This window comes from Octopus bimaculoides, chromosome 28, assembly GCF_046866305.1.
Source record: "Octopus bimaculoides isolate indiv1 chromosome 28, ASM4686630v1, whole genome shotgun sequence".
NCBI classification, from domain to species: domain Eukaryota; kingdom Metazoa; phylum Mollusca; class Cephalopoda; order Octopoda; family Octopodidae; genus Octopus; species Octopus bimaculoides.
This window is the reverse complement of record NC_142955.1, coordinates 7,789,798-7,797,297: the sequence shown is the minus strand read 5'-3', so window position 1 is coordinate 7,797,297 and position 7,500 is coordinate 7,789,798. Positions and strand designations below refer to the sequence as shown.

At 40.4% G+C, this 7,500-nt stretch overlaps 1 protein-coding gene across 2 annotated transcripts in view; it reads left to right on the top strand.

The window, feature by feature from the left end:
* LOC106873345 (uncharacterized) overlaps nucleotides 1-7,500 on the top strand; it is a 263,949-nt gene that overhangs the window by 46,123 nt on the left and 210,326 nt on the right. The gene's annotated exons all lie outside the window — the stretch shown is intronic.

The window sequence follows — 7,500 nt, the reverse complement described above, 5'->3', positions numbered from 1 at the left end:
TCGCGCGCGCGCGCACACACAGGTTACACTCTTACTACTTGTCAGCTCTTGCTAATTAAAAAATATTTTCATTATAAAAATTGCCTTCTGATATTTTTCCTTTTACCAACTTTTTACTTGTGGTGTTCTTCAGAGTAGTTCGTCCGCTTTGGTCCTCACCTGACACCTAGCTCTCACTTGTGACTCCACAAAGCTGTCTGCATGCAACTGCGATCACACCCCGGGCAACGGTTTCCCACAGGCCGGCTAAACCAAGGTGAGGGTAGCCGACGGCTCTCGACCATCAGTAATCAAAGGTTTGTCTATTAATGCATGTGAAGACTGGACCCGGCGGAGTGTGCGGAAGAAACCATGAGATTGGTTCAGCAAGCAGAAGGCGGACCAGCAAGCATTGTGGGTGGGGTGGGGTTGGCCACAGGGCAGAGGGAGATGCGAAGGACACTGCGGCCGTCCACTGCATCCCAACCTATCTCTAGTTGTCTTGACTTCGTCCTACCACTGAGATCTGTTAGGAAGGGGCGAGAGAGTGGTGCAAATGACGTTGTGCATCCCTTCTTCAATTTAATCCATGTGACGCACAAGTCAAGACATCATACCATCCCAGACGCACATTCAAGTCTTGTGGTGATGGAAAAATGACAAAGCAGCAGGCATAGATGCACTGAAAGTTATAGTCACAAATCTACACGCAGGCGGCTCCCCACTAACCGAAGCAGCTCTGAACGAGATCAAGCTTGCTGACAAAGGTCAGTGACTGAGGTCAAAACCGGTTACACCTTCCTCTGGAGTGGCCGTCGTAGCGACAAATGTCGTGAAGTAGCAGCGTGTTTTGCCATCACATCTAGTCTTACCAGCAACCTAACCAGCTTCCCCAAAGAACTGAATTGCCTTCGGTGTTTCTCAATCACGACCATCGGTGCATACGTCACAACCATGACTAACCCTGCGAGCTCTTACCTTCCGCCAGTTCACTGTTAAGCAGTCTATTGGGGAGGCATTCGAACATGATGGCCTCCACCTGACCGACACAGAAGTCATGCAACAACCTGCCTCGCAGAAGCCGTATGTGGAGCCAACTATTACTGTCGAAGGGGAAAACGAGAAGGTTATTGACAAGTTCACGTAGTGCGGCAGCACACCCTCCAGAACTGTGAACATTGACGATAAAGTCGACACATCGCCATGGGAAGCTCAGCATTCGAGCGGTTTCGTGAATCAGGACGGGAGAGTTGAGGCATTAGGCTGGCCACCAAGTTGTTGTGCCAAGCAGTTGTATTGCCTACACTACTGTACGCCGGCAAGACTTGGACAGTTTGCAAATATCATGTCAAAAGTTAAACCGTTTCCACATAAACAGCCTAAGAAAGCCACCGAAAATCACTTGGCAAGACAAGGTCCCAGACACGGAGGTCCTCTCAAGTTGATCTGCCAAGCATGGCTACCTTGTTTGAATGCCTCCCAAATAGACTGTTTTGCAGTGAACTGGCAGAAGGCAAGTGCACGCAAGGTGAACAGAAAAAGCGCTTCAAGGATACACTCAAAGTCTCTCTGAAGCATTTTGAGATTAACTCCGTCACCTATGAAACGCGAAGACAAAACCGCTCTGCCTGGCGAAACTGCACCAGTAGAGGGTCTACCTCCTACGAACAAAACTGGATTGCAGGGGCTCAAAGAAAACGCGAACTGCACAAGTCCAGAGCTAACTCCTTGCTTTCAGTCGTAATAGACCATTAGTAACTGAGCTGGGACAGAGCCTTCCCAGCACGCATCGAACTGAACGGCTATAGCCGGACACACAGTAACTGGTCTTCTTCACCTACGTGATGTCTTCGGTCATCGTCGACAACGACGGACTCACTAAGAATGACAATGTGCGTGTGTCTGTGAGATTCTCACACATGCACACAAACCTTACGTTTCAGTATAAAATGACTAAGCGTTTACGAGGTACATGTACATTTTAGTTTGACGTGATGAGAATAAGAACTAAATTTCGTTCGAAGGGAGGTAACTCCGTCTTTCCCAGAAAGCGTTTTCACTTCAAAAATATTTGGTTTCAGAGATTTTTCTTCTTTTGTTTTTTTTAAACCACCAAGCTGACCAAGATACAATATTTACCTCCATTTGTAAAGGGGTTATGTGCCTCGACCTAGCAAGTCAGATGAGTCGCTATTATAGCCAACTGCAATAATAGCCGTTAAACCAATGGTCACTTTCTGACAGGCCATAGAATGTACTTTTTGGGGGACTCATGGACAACCAGTCTCAGAGTGTGTCGCCCCGCCGGCTGTGCACATATAGTCACAAAAGATACTCTCTTTACAGACATGGAATTATACGATCATGGTTACTTAATATACCCACACCATCAAGCGAACTCTACACAAGGATTATATGAGGATGTTACTTGAGAAAATTAGGTAATTTTTCAGATTAACACCCTGCACGATCTTCACTAGGGTGTTAGGGATTTTAGGGTCAGGGTTAGGGTTTTAGGGTTAGGGTTAGGGTTAGGGTTTAGGGTTAGGGTTGGGGTTTTAGGGTTTGGGTTAGGGAATTCCATCCCTAACCATAACCCTAATCCTAACCCTAACCTAACCGTAACCCTAAACACTAACCCTAACCCTAAAACTAACCCTAAAACCCTAACCCTGACCCTAAAACCCCAGTGAAGATCGTGCGGGTGTTGATCTGAAAAATTATCGAAAATTATTGACCTAATAAGGCGCATGAGATAGAAGGCATATTTTTGTGACCAAATAACACCGCCCTTGGAGGTCAACAGTTACAACATCAGATCCAGAAGGTTCCCACCCAGTATCAAAGACCTTGAAGCCTTCGAAGATCTACTGGGTATCAACTCCAAACTGAGATTCTGTAAGTCCTCCAACCCTTTTCGGCACAAGTTTTTTTCCTATATATGTCTCCTTAAAATTTCAGATTGGGCTTTACTGTTCTCTGATAAAAAAAAATAAAATACTCTATAGAAAAGATGTCATCACATATGATAGGCTGTTAGAAAACAGCATCATACAAAACTATAGACGAGCTTCACTGCACACATAAACAATGAAGCCAAACAGCTAGCACTCTATGAATAGCCAACAGGATGGAACAGTTAGCTATGAGAAATGCTTTTATTGCCATCAAAGATCACAAACCGAACTTTGCCTCCAATCCCAGTGCCACCTGATTAACCCAAATAAATTGGAAATTGAGCTGGTGAACAAGCATATTTTGAGAAAGATCGATATCATAAGAAGGGCATCCAATCTCTCTTTATGACACACGCTTGCTGATCTCCAGTAACTTTAGAGCCATTGCTGTTTTTCCCATACCAGCCATTCTGATGAGTGTTGTGTTATGTAATCACCTAATTTCCCGATCCCTGAGTTAAACTGATTGGTAACATTGGCTGATATGGATCTATAATACTGTATACTATAAAGGTTGATATACATGGTGCACCATAAAGAATTCCTGATTGGTTTTCAGTCATAATTTTTAGTAAAGGACATAAAAACATGAGTTCTTTAGGATTTAATTAAATATGGTCATGTAACATGTTACAATATGTTTTATTCAATAGTTTCACTTTTAGTCTTCATAATCGGCAAAAGACAGCCGAGAAGAGAGTCACACAAATGCCAGACAACTTCTTCACTTAAACAATTCCATAACGTGACTTAGGCTTTCTTCAGAGCGTTGATATTTTTGTAGGAAACTCTTGAAACATCACTTTCTAGAATGGACCAAATAGCGAAGTCCATAGGGTTGACCTCTGGGCCGGAGGTACGGCCTACAAATTCTTGTCCCAAAACCCACTGAAATTGGCTTATGCACCACTGCTGTGTCACATTAGATGTATGAACACAGAATTATCTCCAAATGCTTTGGTCACCCATGGCAAAACATTGTCCTCCAACATTTTCATGTAAATTGCTGAGTTGACCAATGGACACTAGGCGAGATGTTCCACCATCAGATAACAATGCCACCCAAACCATCACTCCAGTGGGTTTCATTCAGTAAAAAACTTTACAGGCGCTTTCAGGAACAACATCCAACCTCATGGCCAAAATCCTATCATTCTGGGTGTTCACTACAGCTTCCACAGTGAATATCTTTTCATCCAACCAGATGAAGACATTGCCACCGGTGCTCTGAATTTCCTCTGTAGTTTTCTTGCATCTATCCAGTCACTTTGCTTTGGAAGCGGCCAAAATTAGGTGTTGATATTGCAATTTTAATGATTTACAATTTGTCTTCATGCCCAACCTGTTGCATGGTTGTCTGGGAGATATTGAAACTTTTAGCCCTTTCCCTCATGCTCTGCCATGGATTTCACAACACTCTCTTTCAGACAACATCCACCAATTATTTCGTCTCCTTCCAGATTGTTTTCAACCAGGAATTGGCTTGCCGTCAGTTGAACCTGTGGCACTGTAGCGTTTCATGACATTATAGACAGTTTAGGGATCAACACCAGCCTTTGACACCACTTCTTTGGTGCTATGACCTGTTATTTTCAGAGCTACAATCTCACTTCACCTGTTAGCTGCCATATTTAAATGTTTTACTTACTGAATGTAAACATACAATGAAGGGTACATGAACAAATGAATGTCAAGGAGCACATTTTAATTATTTTTGTGCAATTTCAAACTAAATTTAATAAAATAAGCTTGTTTAAATAATCAAGATTTCTTTAGCCCCCCCCCCCGGAATTATCAAGCTCTCTCTCTCTCTCTCTCTTCATGTATATATACATAGATTATGCAACATCTCTCCAATGTATTACAGACGTAAAACTGTCTTAAAACAATGGTAATGATTGTAAATAAAGAATGTTGTTCAATCCATTTTCTACCATTTATATATATATATATATATATATATATATATATATATATATATATATGTGTGTGTGTATGTATATATAGATTTAATAAATAAATGAATAAATAAATATATATATGTGTGTGTATATATATATATATGTATATATATATATATATATATATATATATATATATATATATATATATACAAGAATAAGGGCAGGGAATCGTCAATTAATAATAGAATTAATAATTAACAATTTTGCCAAGTAGTTCAGTATGAAAAAACCTTTATCGGTAAAACCATTTATCATCATAAATATACAGGGATTAGCATTGAGTTGCTTCTCCAACATACTGAAAATTTAGAAATAGCAGTCAAAGAACTACTGATTCTAAACTACAAATTTTTCTCTAAATGGATGGCGATATTTATGGCACACATAGTCATACGGGACTATTTGTGATGCACATGGAATAGATTTCTTTGAGATGGGATGCCTGAACTCACTAACCGATGAATTCGTAAGTGCCTTTCTTATCGTTGATTTTTGGTGTCACATGGCCAAAAATTACCGTGAATTTTTTAGAGACACTTTCAAATTTATCAGAATATCGGACTGAGGATTGGAATAGGGATTTTTCATTCTCTTAACCAGGAAACGATCGTATCCGATTAACTAAAGACTTGTTTCGTTTATGCTTTCCCCTCCGGTTTTTTGTTCTATGTGTGCCATAAATATCGCCATCCATTTAGAGAAAAATTTGTAGTTTAGAATCAGTAGTTCTTTGACTGCTATTTCTAAATTTTCAGTATGTTGGAGAAGCAACTCAATGCTAATCCCTGTATATTTATGATTATATATATATATATATATATATATATATATATATATATATATATATATACTAGCAGAGATACCCGGTGTTGCTCGGGATTAAAATGGCATAGTTTTTCATTGTTTTACTTCTTTCATCATGTGACTGCAGACATGTTGGACCACCACCTTTAGTCGGAGAAATTGACACCAGGAATTATTCTTTGTACGCTTAGTACTTATTCTATCGGAGTGTTTTGCCAAACGGCCAAGTTGTGGGGATGTAAACACAGCAACATCGGTTGTCAAGCGATGGTGGGGGTACAAAGACACACACACACACACACACACACGTATACATGTATATATATGTCTGTATATATATAAATACATACATATATATACATACATATATATATGTACATATATACATATATATATATACATATATAATATATATATATATATATATATATATATATATATATATATATATATATATATATATATATATATATATATATATACGCATATATATATATATATATATACGCATATATATATATATATATATAAATGTATATATATATGTATATATATATATATGCATATATACATGCATATATATACATGTATATATACATTTATATACATACATATATATATATGTACTTATATACATATATAAATATATATATATATATATATATATACATACGCATATATATATATATATATATATATATATATATATACATATATATAAATGTATATATATGCATATATGTATATATGCATGCATATATATCATCATCATCATCATCATCATCATCGTTTAACGTCCGCTTTCCATGCTAGCATGGGTTGGACGATTTGACTGAGGACTGGTGAAACCGGATGGCAACACCAGGCTCCAGTCTGATTTGGCAGAGTTTCTACAGCTGGATGCCCTTCCTAACGCCAACCACTCAGAGAGTGTAGTGGGTGCTTTTACGTGTCACCCGCACGAAAACGGCCACGCTCGAAATGGTGTCTTTTATGTGCCACCCGCACAAGCCAGTCCAGGGGCACTGGCAACGATCTCGCTCGAAAATCCTACAGGAGCCAGTCAGGCGGTACTGGCAACGGCCACGCTCAAAATGGTGCATCTCATGTGCCACCCGCACAAGAACCAGTCCAGGGGCACTGGCAACGATCTTACTTGGCTTGCCGGGTCTTCTCACGCACAGCCCATTTCCAAAGGTCTCGGTCCGTAGTCATCGCCTCGGTGAGGCCCAATGTACGAAGGTCTTGCCTCACCACCTCAGCCCAGGTCTTCCTGGGCCTACCTCTTCCACGGGTTCCCTCAACTGTTAGTGAGAGAGATAGAGAGAGAGAGAAACAGAGAGAGAGAGAGAGAGAGAGAGAGAGAGAGAGAAACAGAGAGCGAGACAGACAGACAGAGAGGAAAAGACAATTGGAGATTTCTGCGGGACAACCTGTTGAAAGCCACCGACCAGATTTGTGGGTGGTGTAAGGTCCCCTCCCAACCCAGAGTAACGTGGTGGTGGAACAAGGAGGTAGACAGGGCTATTAGACAAAAGAAACAAGCTTGGAAGGACTGGAAGAACGGTGGTAGCAGGGAATTGTACCAATGTGCCAGAAGGGAGGCTAGGCGACAGGTTTATTTAGCCAGAGGGGAAGCAGATAAGGAAAGATTTGCCAATGTTCTGCGCCGTGAGGACCAAAGACTCGAGGTATTTCGGGTTGCAAGACAGTGTAGGAGAGAGAATAGTGATGTTGTAGGAGAGAAATGTGTTCGCATGGATGATGGTACGCTTGCATTAAATGAGGATGCAAAG